Source organism: Podarcis erhardii (genome assembly GCF_964252035.2).
Source record: "Podarcis erhardii genome assembly, chromosome: 17".
NCBI classification, from domain to species: domain Eukaryota; kingdom Metazoa; phylum Chordata; class Lepidosauria; order Squamata; family Lacertidae; genus Podarcis; species Podarcis erhardii.
In genome coordinates, this window is record NC_138515.1 from 27,657,975 (window position 1) to 27,672,242 (window position 14,268).

A 14,268-nucleotide genomic window follows, 5' to 3' on the forward strand; every position below is an offset into this window, starting at 1 on the left:
ATGCTGCCGTGTTAACACGTCCTCAATATCAAAAGTGTGCTGGGTTCTTCACAGGACACAAGTGACAATAGACCTTGCCCAACACCCCCCTCCTTCATGAACCAAAGGGGGGGGGGATATCTAGCGACAGAACAACAAATTATGCTACAGAAGTCCAGGAATTATATTGAGGTGATACTTACGTATAAATGTAGCAGATCATTTGGGGAAAGGCACATTTTCTTCATGTAAACTAGCTAATGAGAATAATACCTTAATAGTGTGGACAGTCGTACCTCGAGTTACAAACGCCCCAGGTTACAAACGCTTCAGGTTACAAACTCCGCTAACCTGGAAGAGTTACCTCGAGTTGAGAACTTTGCCCCAGGATGAGAACGGAAATCGTGTGCTGGCGGCGCGGAGGCAGCAAGAGGCCCCATTAGCGAAAGCACACCTCTAGTTAAGAACAGTTTCAGGTTAAGAACGAACCTCCGGAACAAATTAAGTTCGTAACTAGAGATATCACTGTAATTACTCTTAATCCTTTGCTAGAAGACATGGAGACAAATATGAACAGAGGGCATGAGAGAAAACAATACAGAAGTAAATCATGATTCAAACCTAGTGCGGGATGACCTGTCTACTGTCCCAGTTTTCATGTTTATTTTCCTCCAGGCATTTATATACTGAATAGTTAGCATGTCTAAGAAGTGATATAAGGACTCGGGTTGTCCTCAAAATATTGTGAAGGTTTTAAATTAATACAATACATGAAATTGCCCTGGCAATATTGGCAGCCACTGCAAGCTTTTTAAGCACTGGAGTTAAGTGCTGGCAGGAGTCTGTCCCTATTGACAAATATAGCTGCAGTATTGTGCACCGGAGGAGGTTCCAGACAACCTTAAATAGAGTACATTGCAATAATCAAGTCTTGAAATTACCAAAACACAACCTGTCACATCCAGACTATCCTTCCCTGTCCAGATATTGCTTTCGTCTATGTACCTGCCCTCACTGCCACTAATGTATGTATGTATGTATTTATTTTATTTTATTTCTATACTTTTTATTTTTAAGGAAAATCTCAAAGCAGTTTACAGAATATTAAAACATCAAGAAAACAATCTGAAGAAAGTCAAATATAGAGTATACCGCAAAAGCAACATAAGTAACTGAAAACTACAATATTAAAGATTTCAAAATAAAACATTACAAAGGAGGTCAACTGCAGAACACATATTTAAGACAAACAAAGTTGACCAAAAAAACTCCAAACATTTCAAAAGAAAAAATATTGCTTAAGTGAAATCAAATATAAAATGCACATTTAAAACAGCATAATTAACAAGAGTATATACTCTTATAAAAAGTATAAGACATGGCTGTTTGGCAGGCACCAAAAGATGGGACAAAATAATCCAATAGTTAGGGTTTGTTGTCAGGCATAGCAATGTCCCCCTGGTCTCCCCAGGAACCACTTTGGTAGAGCCAGGTGAGTGTGGGCCCTGCCCCCTAGGCCAGGTGGAAAGGGCCTTGCAGGGAGCGGCCTTCACGACTCCCAGCCGGGCGATGTCCCTCTGGTCTCACTACATCACTAGTACTTTTTAAAAGAGAGTCTAACTTCACATCTTCGTTTGTTTAGGAAACAACACAAAAATGCAGCCTTTTTAAATTATGTGGAAAATGGACAAGGTCTCCATGGCAGAGCAACTGGTACCACATGCACACATTAGCAGAACAAGCAGGGCAAAGACAGGGTGGTCACTGTCCTTCTTTGGAGAAGACTTGTGTCCATTGGAAGGGCTATCAGAAGGTTAGGATAAGGACAGGTGGCAGGATAAGGACAGGTGGCTGTATGATGTCCTCTGTTTGAATGGCTGTCCATTCCAAATCTGGTTTAAAAGTAAAGGAGGAAAGCAGGGGACCAGGAACTGCCCATCAGCAGCCAGCCCCTTGGCAGAAGACTGAGCCCATGCACACAGGCCCTGGCTCTCCCCACTACAGTGAGATGTATTGTATTCCTCAATAAAAATTGTAGGGTGATATCTAACATTAGACATACTCAAGAATAAAATCATGCATCCTGCTAATTCATACTCAGACTCACCGAAACCGATGGGTCTACTTTGTATGACTCAGTAGGGTAGTAGTCATTTTTAAATGTGCATCTGTATACAGCATTTGCAAATCAGTCTCCTCTTTCTTTCTTTTTTAAGCCATGTGTCAGTGGCCAGTATAGGCAGAGAGGCCAATTTCTGTAATTCAGAGAATCTAGGGAAGCAGTTGCAGTAAGTGCTATTCTTCAGTCTGTGTCAGAGACTGGCTGCACGATGAGGAGTAGTGGGAGGCATCAGTCAGGGAACCCCCAAGGGAGACACCAGAGGAGGAAGGCTCAGAGCCTGGGGATTGGGAAAGGGACAGTGAGGGGAGGTCAGAGGGGGGAGGAGCTGGATGCTGAAGGGGCAACAAAGTTTAGTGAGCAGGAAGAACCTGTGGACAGAAGCAGTTCAGACTCCAAGGCTGGAGCAGAGGAGGGGCGTCAAGAGACTGCTGAAGAATCCAGGGAGTCTCCCTCTCCTGCTGTGACAAGCTCCCCTCCAGCCTTGTCTCCAAGAACGCACAGAATAATGAGGAGAGTGGAGCAGAGGCCAGAGATGCTCAGATGCTGTTTGAGATTGCTTGGGAGAGGAGGAGCATCAGAAGGCAGGGACCTCAGTCCTGACAACTGCTCCACAGGGCCAAGACCTACTGGGAAATGTCGCTGAGTTGTATGTTCATTTCCTTGAATAAAAAGTTAACTGAGCACTGACAACTGGCTTCTTTGTGCTAACCTGCATCTGACTCCAGCCCTGGCAGCCTGGCCCTTTGTTTTCCCCCTGATCATGGGAAGTGCAGTTTGACCCTAACTCTGCTTAGAAGGAAGTCCCAGTGATCCGGCCAGTGTGCTTTGGGGGCACAGCTATAACACAGTGGTGGAGTGTGTGTGTTGTAGGGAGGAGGTCACAGATTTCCAGATATGGATGCTGGAGGAAATCCTTAGAGAGACACTGTCAGTCATTGATACAAAGCCAGATGGGAGCACTGGCCTAATTCAGTTATAAGGCAGCTTCCTTTGTTCCTATGCTTAGGGTTGCAGCCATGAAGCTCAATTTCACGGATGAATTTGTATACACAATATGGCAGCTTTAGGCTTGCAGTCTAGGAGTAGCCACAGTGGCATCATTCATAGAATCATAGAATTGCAGAGTTGGAAGGGACCCCGAGGGTTATCTGATCCAACCCTCCTGCAATGCAGGAATCTCAGCTAAACATCCATGACAGGTGGCCATCCAATCTCTCCTTCAAAACCTCCAAGAAAGGAGAGTCCACCGCCCTCCTAGAGAGTCTGTTCCACTGCCTAACAGCTCTTACTGTCAGATGGTTCTTCCTACACTTAGTTGGAAAGGCCTCTATGGGCATATATGGGCATTGTGGTGTAGTGGTTGAGAGCGGTAGTCTCGTAATCTGGGGAACCGGGTTTGCGTCTCCGCTCCTCCACATGCAGCTGCTGGGTGACCTTGGGCCAGTCACACTTCCTTGAAGTCTCTCAGCCCCACTCACCCCACAGAGTGTTTGTTGTGGGGGAGGAAGGGAAAGGAGAATATTAGTCGCTTTGAGACTCCTTAAAGGGAGTGAAAGGCGGGATATCAAATCCAAAGTCCTCCTCTTCTTCTTCTTGGCAACTGATGCCATCCAGCATGGCACTACCCTCGCCCCCTACTCTAAATAAGTTGATTTGAGAACAACAAAAAACAGGACATAAAAACATGCTTGCTCCTGGCTTATTTTCACTAACTAAAGTCAATCCAGAAATCTCTGAGTGTGGATGTCACAGGAAACTGGTTAGTTTACACATTTGTTGCACATGCAAACAAAAAATTACACATAACACGCAGCAAAATAACACCATAATCCGAATCTTGGCTGTCTCCCAGAGTGCACTAATATAAACGCTGAACCAGATGGACCCCTAATGGAACATTTCTCCCTGTGAGAAATCATCCGTCATGTCACTGACGTTTTCCTGCCAAGTATGAAAAGAAGAACTACTGAATAGTCGTGCAAAGAAGCTCATCTCAAGCAAAAACCTTTCATTGCAGTCACATTATATGTAGTTAGGATATCAAGCTAGACAAGTCAAGTGTGGGCTTATCTGGAATACTACTAGTCAGCCCCCATTTTCAAATGGGCCAGTGGCTGCTAAAATGTTCAAGGAAAATACCACTTTACCATCTTATAGATCAGCCTTCTGCTCTCTCTCAGTGGCACTGTTTTCCTTGCCCAATGCAAGAAAGAAGTGCACCAAACAAGGCAAATTCCTTTAAAATGAATGCATTTGATTAGGAGAATTTTAAATCTATTGGTAATGGCAAAAGGATTAATGACGTCATGCATTACACAACTGTGGTTACAGCAGGATAAAACCATATCCAAAGTAATTTCACACGGTAATTTCACCTCTAACTGCTTTCCTGTAAAACAACAGTTCAACTTCAGTGATGATTATCTGGAAAATGACTTTACACATTTCACCCAGTTTTGCAAGTTACAATAATTATGCAATCATGTCATGGTGGTTAAAGTTAAGACAGAGATAGAACAGAAAAGAGCACTTAAATTTAAACTGCACAAGGCATTCTTAAGCATCAAACACTGAGGTTTTTAATCCTCAAAGTGAAATGAAATTTCTTCTGTAGTTAGTGGAGCTGTACATCTATTTCAGTCACTCCAAACCCTTCCCCTCCACCAACCAACCAGGTATTATATTTCAACAAAGCAATTTTCAAGGGAAAGACGGCCAGTATGCTACAAATGGGAGCAATGATTTAAAATTAACCACCACTTACTTTCTTTTTAAGCCAACTTTTTTAAAAAAACAAGCACCCAGGCTTCATTCATTCTGTCATAGAATGTTCTCTATACATAGGAGTGAGAAGCAACTGCTGTGCTTTCCAGCTGTACCCCAGATTACTTTTCCAACTGTACAGCCCATTTACTTTGCTCCATAGAATTCAATGGGGGCCACTGAGATCCAAGCCAGCCCCTCTTCCCATAGTCTTCCCCTTATTCTCCTGTGCAAGTCATGTTCTTATAGTTTGTACTCCATGAGATTTGGGTGGATTATAAATTCAGTTCCCTTGTATTTCCAGAATGTATTAATTTGGAGAGAAAATACTCATTTCCCATCAAAACCCTGAAATGACCCCATGTCAAAAATAAAGACATTTGTACCCACTGTATTAATGCTACAAGGGACTTTTTTATGTGTCATTATGACAGGTGGAGGAAGCGAGCTGCATTCCAGTGAGTGATCCTGTCCCTGGCAATAGTACTGGTGTTAGCCCTCTCACTGGTCAGAGCTGAAGGAGTTAAGGGGCAGAGGGATTAGGAGAGGGAGGCTAGGAAGATGAAACAGGTTTGAAAAGGCAACTGAAACCAGCTTACGGTAAGTTAGATTGCTTTACCAAGATGGAGATTTTAAAGAGAATCAAGAAAAATAAAAATACTTTACTGGAAAACCAAGAGAAAATGAAGATAAATGAAGGAATGTGAAGAGGGGAATCAAGTTTTAGTTACCTTTCAAACTAATGAATCTTTGGATGAAAAGAAGGAGCACATGAAAGGGTACATGGATATGAAGTCCGCTTAAAGAAGAGGGAAAATGTGTGGGGAAAATAGAAGGCTTTCTTTTAAAAGACAACTAGAGAAGTCATTTCATGAACGGAAAGTTGGGGTTTTTTGTTGCTGAAGCTGGAAATGTGCATGTTGAGAGAAAAAAAGCAAAGAAGGCAAGAAGAGGACAAAACCGTTTCTTCTGATTTCATGTTGGCTCAGGTTGCCTTGGAAGGAGAGAAAGACAGGTAAGTTTAAAACTTGCTGAAAAGGCAAATAAAGCATTTTGAGGATGAACCTGCTGATGGCGACTGGAAAGTGACTGCTCAGGGACATGGCAAGTCCAGGATCCTGGGGGAAAGTGCTTTCTCCAAAGGAAGTTCCTGAGAGTGGCTAGAGTGCTGAATTAGGACCTGGGAGAGACAAGTTCAAATCCTCACTCTGCCACGAAAAGCTCTATCTCTCAGCCTAACCTACCTCACAGGGTTGTTGTGAGGATCCAATGAGGAAGCAGACTAGAACATCAACTCCACTAAGCCTTTCCAGCAGAACCGGCAAGATTTTGAAAAGAAATGGGAAATGGAGCTCAAAAGGTAACTATGGAACAGGCCGGTCAAAATTATCCCTGATGCATAATGTGGTTCTCTGGTGGTAATAACCAAGGTTTTTGGATTTTATTTTTGCTAAGCATCTTCTAGAAACAGCTATTTAGCACACAGCTCAGACAACACAAAGCATTGACTTTATACAAAGAAAAATTTAGATTCTCCATCACTGAAGGTGATACCAATTTACCAAAATACCAATTTTAAAACCAGGTCAAGCAGTCAGCTTCTGTTGCAGTAACTTCCCACCTGGAAACTAGTGCTGCAGTTGAAGGAAGGTAACTATTAAATACTTTGGACTTTTCAGAGGTGGCGACAGGTGCAAATGCATTCTGATTGAAGGGCTTCTAAGGTGAGTATCTCCTACTTGGCTGGAGAGAAAATCTGTTTTCTACCTGCAATTCTTGTGCTGAGACACATTAAGGTTGCAGTGAGAGGGATCATCACAGCAGCTTGGGCTCATTGGAGGAAATGTACAATATAAACGGAATAACACATACAAACCAAGACAGCCAAGGAGCTTATATGGAGCAATTTTGGTTATTTAATTATTATTTTTTTAATAGAAGAGCTAAGCAAGTTCCAGGTGGTTGCCACCTGAGCTTCCAGCAGGAAGAACCTTATGCAGTCCAGGACAGAGTACAGATCCTTTCCTGTGTCACTGCCCTATGAGGTCTATCTGCTGGTGGGAAAACCCTGACTTATTCTTTTGCTCCAGCTCTTGCTTCTTACAGCCCTCCAAGAGCTCCGTGTATCTAAGGCAGTTGATGCAACATGAGCTCAGTTCTTGATACATCAAGGAGAACCCTGCAGTAGATGTTTGAGGGACACCTGCATTTTGACTGACCTGCATTAGGTTATCTGCTCTTTCTTCCCCACTACTCGGTGATCTTTTTCAGTGCAATGCTTTTGTACTGGTTTCTCCTTTTTAATCTCTTAACGCGCTTCATGAAAAAAATGACAGTCAAAATGGCACTCTGTGACTGAACCACATCTAGGTGAGTATCCCTTGCTTGACTAGGGAGGAAATACCTAGTCAAAATGGTACTTGGAGATTCCTCATTCGTTTTAAAGTTGCGGCAAGATGATTTGCAACCTGTTACGATAAAGGATTCTTCTATATCTTCCCATCTGAAACCGGAGCCTTCAATTCTGGAATATGTCTCCAATGTGTCTTGCAAGTGGAGGATTCCATTGGAGGCAGAATGAATGCTTGTAGGTCATAGAGCGGTACTGAAAGGACTGGCCTTTCCAGCAACAACAACAAGATGACATAATAAATGGGAAACGGACGTCAAAAGGCAACTATGCAACAGGGCAGGCAAACCTATCTCCGATACGTAATGTGGCTGTGGTAGTAATGACTCTAAAATCATGGCCTATGATTTCATTGACAAATGCACTAAGAGGGTGGATTATGCTGTATCCCTCACCGCTCCGTGTGTGTCCCTCCCAAAGCTGTGCGCTCAGTGGAAGAGGACAAGCATCCCAGGCAGAAGGAGTGTACCATTCTTCGGTCAAGGGTATACGATAGCTGTGCTCCCCTGGTGGAACCTCTAAATTTTTTGCTAAGCACCTTCCAAGAACACCATTTAATACATACTGCAGCACCTTACTTGGATGTGTCTGGAGTCTTGGAAGCTTGACTACCCTATGTTCTCCTCCAAATGGACCCTTGAGCTTGTTTGGAGGTCCTAGCAGTGGGGCGCAGCTATCGTATAGCCTTGACCGAAGAATGGTGCACTACTTCTATCTGGGATGGTCGTCCTCTTCTACTGAGTGCGCAGCTTTGGGAGGGACACACATGGAGCGTTGAGGGGGGTAGGGGACATCAGCCTAGCCAGCCAGATCAGCCAAATCAACCAGGCGATCAATGGGATGACAGATGTCGCAGCCAGATCGCCCTTACATCCTCTTCGCCTGTCACTTCTCGCTTTGAAGCGACCATCACAGCTGAAGGAAGGTAACTATCAAGTACTCATGAATATTCAGAGGCGATGGCAGGCTCGGATACCTCACAAGTAAGCCCTAAATGCTATATCACAATGTTAGCAGCAATATATTATGAGTGAAGGACATCTAGGTGAGTATCTCTTGCTTCGCTGGGAAGAAAATTTATATTGTCTTCCTTCTGCAACTCTTTGTGCAAAGACTGTTTCACGTCACAGGAGAAGGACGATCACGCTGCCATGAACTCACTGGAGAAGAGGTAAGTTATTGATGTAATAATACATAAAATATACAAGTTCCTAAGGAGCTTGCACTTAGCAACATTGGTCATTCAGTCATTCTTTTCAGATGAGCTGGGAACTGAAGACACCAGGTGGCCGCCATTCCTGTTTCCAAGAGAACTTCTTCTGTCGAGATGTCACTGCAGAGAAGGCCTTTTCCTGTGTCGGTCCACAATGAGGTACACTTGCGGGTGGGGCAACACTCTTTCTTTTGTTCCAGATCTTCTGTTTTACAGACGTCGCAGAGTTCACTGTGTCTGAGGCAGAGCTGTTTTATTAACTCCCAAGATGCAAAGTGAGTAAGAGCTCTTGATACATCAAGTAAAAACCTGCAGTTATTATTGAGAGAAACATGCATTTTGACTGCGCGGCTTTAGGTAACCTGCTGTTTTTGGTCTTCTGTTTCTGTAGGAGAGAGAAAAGGTGCTGAAGACCCCAGTCTCTTCCAGGTGCATCTCATTGACACCCTCTCTTTACAGTTGTGTCTGAAGAGCCCACAACACTCAGATGAAGCCACCTCTTCCTACAGAGTCACAGAAGTCATGGTGGATGTATTTTACAAACAAACAAACAAACAACTCTTCCCATGGGATTGGTGGGATGGGACTGGGGAGAAACTAGTAACTGTGGATTGCTTTTCACAGACCAGCAGAAGGAACTGCCAGGCACACAAAGTCACACTTCAAATGGACCAAAAAAAAAAAAAAAAAAAACAACCCTCAGAAAAATATCAAAATGGAGATTTTAAAGAGAATCAAGAAAATTAAAAAATACTTTACTGGAAAACCAAGAGAAAATGAAGATTAAATGAAGGAATGTGGATGGGGGAATCAAGTTTTAGTTACCTTTTAAACTAAACTAATGAGTCTTTGGATGAAAAGAAGGAGCACATGAAAGGGTACATGGATATGAAGTCCGCTTAAAGAAGAGGGAAAATGAGTAGGAAAGTAGAAGGTATTTCTTTTAAAAGGCAACTAGAGAAGTCATTTCATGAACGGAAAGTTGGGGTTTTTTAGTTGCTGAAGCTAGAAATGTGCATGTTGAAAGGAAAAAAGCAAAGAAGGCAAGGAGAGGACAAAGCTGTTCCTTCTAATTTCATGTTGGCTCAGGTTGCCTTGGAAGGGGAGACAGACAGGTAAGTTTAAAATTTGCTGAAAAGGCAAATAAACCATTTTGAGGATGAACCTGCTGATGGCGACTGGAGAGTGACTGCTCAGGGACATGGCAAGTCCAGGATCCTGGGGGAAAGTGCTTTCTCTGAGGGAAGTTCCTGAGAGTGGCTAGAGTGCTGGATTAGGACCTGGGAGACTCGAGTTCAAATCCTCATTCTGCCATGAAGCGCTCTATCTCTCAGCCTAACCTACCTCACAGGGTTGTTGTGAGGATCCAATGAGGAAGCAGACTAGAACATCAACTCCACTAAGCCTTTCCAGCAGAACCAGCAAGATTACGAAAAGATATGGGAAATGGAGCTCAAAAGGTAACTATGGAACAGGCCGGTCAAAATTATCCCTGATGCATAATGTGGTTCTCTGGTGGTAATAACCAAGGTTTTTGGATTTTATTTTTGCTAAGCATCTTCTGGAAACAGCTATTTAGCACACAGCTCAGATAACACAAAGTGTTGACTTTATACAAACAGCTTTATACAACTACTCGGTGATCTTTTTCAGCTAATGCATTTGTACTGGTTTCTCCTTTTTAATCTCTTCACCCGTTTAATGAAAAAATGGCAGTCAAAATGGCACTCTGTGACTGAACCACATCTAGGTGAGTATCCCTTGCTTGACTAGGGGGAAAATATCTAGTCAATGGAACTCTGATTCCTCATTCGTTTTAAAGTTGCGGCAAGATGATTTGCGACCTGTTACGATAAAGGATTCTTCTGTATATTCCCATCTTAAAACGGAGCCTTCAACTCTGGAATATGTCTCCAATGTGGCTTGCAAGTGGAGGATTCCAGTGGAGGCAGAATGAATGCTTGTAGAGCTGTACTGAAAGGACTGGCCTTTCCAGCAAGAACAACAAGGTGACATAATAAATGGGAAATGGACGTCAAAAGGTAACTATGCAACAAGGCAAGCAAACCTATCTCTGATACGTCATGTGGCTGTGGTGGTAATAATTCTAAAATCATGGCCTATGATTTCATTGACAAATGCACTAAGAGGGTGGATTAGGCTGTGTCCCTCAGCCAGTTCGCTCTCACATCCTCTTCGCCTTTCACTTCTCCCTTTGACGCGACCATCGCAGCTGAAGGAAGGTAACTATCAAGTACTCTTGCATTTTCAGAGGCGATGACAGGCTCAGATAACTCACAAGTAAACCCTAAACGCTTCATCACAATAATAGTAGTACTATAGTTCTATACACTACCACTGAAGGACATTTAGGTGAGTATCCCTTGCTTGGCTAGGGAGAACATCTCTGTTGTGTTCCGACTGCAACTCTTTGTGCTGAGACTCTTTCAGGTCGGGGTGACTAAGTCGTCAGAAGAGGCTTTATTCTGCGTCACCACAATGAGGCTCACCTGCAAGTAGGAGAAGACTTCTTCTTATGATCTAGCTTCTCTTTTCTTCAGGCTTCCCAGAGCTCACTGTACCTGAAGAGTGAGTCACCTGCTGTTTTAGGTAAGTTCACATTCCACTACTCAGTGTCTGTCCCCCCCATGATAATGTCTTTTGTATTGGTCTCTCCTTTTTCTCATTTTCTTTTCTGCTATTCTCTTCACAGGTCTATCTAAAGAGCTCTTCTTAACATCTTCAGGTTTTCTTTTTCCTGAGAGAACATTCACAGAATGTTCTCTCAGGTTTTGCTTTTCCCCTTGTTGCATTGCTCAAAAAAAAGCAAAAGACACTGGCGGTCAGCGCTCCTGGTTGCCAGGACGGGGTTCAAATCCCTGCGGTGTCCATGCTTACTTCCAATGCAACTGCTAACTCTCTCTGTCTCTCTCTGTCTCTCTATCCCTCTCTATCTCTCTCTGTCTCTCTATCCCTCTCTATCTCTCTCTGTCTCTCTATCCCTCTCTATCCCACACTGGCCAAATAAGAATTGGCTCCTTTTTTCTTAAGCCAACGTATTAGCATGGGAGGGTGGTGACTTCAGTGACTGAGCTTGATTCTTAACTCCACCATAGCACCAAAGGACCATTTCAAGCACCACCTTCAAGGTTTCCAGAACGGGGTTCAAGTCCCTGCGGTGTCCTCGCTAACTTCTAATGCAACCATCGTGCCCCTCTATTTTCCCCTATATCACTCAAATCCCAAAGTATTAGCATGGGAGTGTTTTCATGTGGGGATTTCAATGAATAAGCTTGGTTCTGAATTCCGTCATGGCATCTAAGGACCAGTTCAAGCAACCTTTGCCCTGTGCCTGCTGCTCTAATGATGCTCCTCTGATGCATCACCAGGTGTGTCGAGATAGGCTGGATCATGTGGGTGCTTCCTATCCTAGCATTCCCAGGTACTAAGGAGTACATCTTTGTTTGTTTAGGAAGCAACACGCACTCCCAAAAATGCAGCCTTTTTAAATTATGTGGAAAATGGACAAGGTCTCAATGACAGAGCAACTGGTACCACATACACACATTAGCAGAACAAGTAGGGCAAAGACAGGGTGGTCAGTGTCCTCCTTTGGAGAAGACTTATGTCCATTTGAAGGGCTATCAGAAGGTTAGGATAAGGGCAGGTGGCAGGATAAGGACAGGTGCAGAATAAGGACAGGTGGCAGGATAAGGACAGGTGGCAGGAGAAGGTTAGGATAGGGACGGGATAAGGATGGGTGGCAGTTTTCTGTATGATGTCCTGTATTTGAATGGCTGTCCATTCCAAATCTGGTTTAAAAGTAAAGGAGGAATGCAGGGGCCCAGGAACTGCCCATCAGAAGCCAGCACCTAGGCAGAAGATGAGCACATGCACACAGGCCCTGGTCCTCCCCACTACAGTGAGATGTATTCCTCTAAAAATTATAGGATGATGTCTAACATTAGTCATACTCAAGAGTAAAATCATGCATCCTGCTAATTCATACTCAGACTCACCGAAACCAATGGGTCTACTTTGTATGACTCGGTAGGGTAATAGTCATTTTTAAATGTGCATCTGTATACAGCATTTGCAAATTAATCTCTCTCTTTTTTAAACCATGTGTCAGGGGCCATTATAAGCAAAGAGGCCAATTTCTGCAATTCGGAGAATCTAAGGAAGCAACAAATGCTGAAGGGACAACAAAGTTTAGTGAGCAGGAAGAACCTGTGGACGGAAGCAGTTCAGACTCCAAGGCTGAAGCAGAGGAGGGGCATCAAGAGACTGATGAGGAATCCAGGGAGTCTCCCTCTCCTGCTGCGACAAGCTCCCCTCCAGCCTTGTCTCCAAGAACGCACAGAATAATGAGGAGAGTGGAACAGGGGCCAGAGATGCTCAGATGCTATTTGAGACTGCTTGGGAGAGGAGGAGCTTTAGAAGGCAGGGACCTCAGTCCTGACAACTGCTCCACAGGGCCAAGACCTACTGGGAAATGTCGCTGAGTTGTATGTTCATTTCCTCAAATAAAAAGTCAACTGGGCACTGACAACTGGCCTTGCTTCTTTCTGCTGACCTGCATCTGACTCCAGCCTTGGCAGCCTGGCCCTTTGTTTTCCCCCTGATCATGGGAAGTGCAGTTTGACCCTAACTCTGCTTAGAAGGAAGTCCCAGTGATCTTGCCAGTGTGCTTTGGGGGCACAGCTATAACACAGTGGTGGAGTGCGTGTGTTGTAGGGAGGAGGTCACAGATTTCTAGATATGGCTGCTGGAGGAAATCCTTAGAGAGACACTGTCAGTCATTGATACAAAGCCAGATGGGAGCACTGGCCTGATTCAGTTATAAGGCAGCTTCCTTTGTTCCTGTGCTTAGGGTTGCAGCCATGAAGCTCAATTCCACGGATGAATTGGGTGGGGCTTCCTCCCAAGGAAGCATACACAAGATGGCAGCTTTAGGCTTGCAGTCTAGAAGTAGCCACAATGGCATCATCCATAGAATTGCAGAGTTGGAAGGGACCCCGAGGGTCATCTAGCCCAACCGCCTGCGATGCAGGAATCTCAGCTAAACCACATCCATGACAGGTGACCATCCAACATCTGCTTCCAAACCTCCAAGGAAGGAGAGCCCACCACCCTCCTAGAGAGTCTCTTCCACTGCCTAACAGTTCTTACTGTCAGAAGGATCTTCCTACACTTAGTCAGAAAGGCCTCTATGGGCATATATGGGCATTGTTGGCAACCGATGCCACACAGCATGGCATTACCAGGGTCCAGTACTCTAAGCAAGTTGATTTGGGAGCAACAAAAAACAGGACATAAAACCTCTCCTGGACACTAGAACCACCAATCTACTGTGTGTCTCATTTTGGGGGAGTTCAAGCTCTGTTTATTGGCCTTCATCCAGTCCACAAGTGCACAGGCAACAGTCCGAACCATGTGTTGCCTGTCCTGGAGAAGTTGAGCAGTGTGTCATCAGTGTGCTGAATATTCTTTGCCTGCAAACTCCTAACAACCACATCCAGTGGCGTCATAGATATTAAATAGCACAGGCGCCAAGAGTGTAGCCTGTGACCACACCATGGAGCTTAAACAGCCTTGCAGTGGTACTCTCTAGGCATAGCCCTGCAAGTAGGAGTGGGAGCACTGTAAAATAGTGCCCCCATGTCCATCCCACTTGACCAGTCCAAGAGGCTAATGCAGTCAATGGTATCAAAAGCCACAGATGGAGCAGAAACGCATTCCCCTGTCCTCTCTATACAGGTCATCTAGCAGGGTGACCAA

General features: G+C 44.2%; 2 long non-coding RNA genes across 2 annotated transcripts; both read left to right on the forward strand.

Annotated features, from left to right (window-relative positions):
- The first annotated feature begins 1,597 nt into the window (after nt 1–1,597).
- Nucleotides 1,598–2,791, forward strand: LOC309332624. Its single transcript, XR_014152256.1, has 2 exons — nt 1,598–2,261; nt 2,427–2,791. It is a non-coding gene; the product is annotated as an uncharacterized lncRNA (long non-coding RNA).
- Nucleotides 2,792–8,645: 5,854 nt separating this feature from the next.
- LOC309332538 lies at nt 8,646–9,959 on the forward strand. The gene is made up of 2 exons (XR_014152135.1): nt 8,646–8,762; nt 8,879–9,959. It is a non-coding gene; the product is annotated as an uncharacterized lncRNA (long non-coding RNA).
- The last annotated feature ends 4,309 nt before the right edge of the window (nt 9,960–14,268 follow it).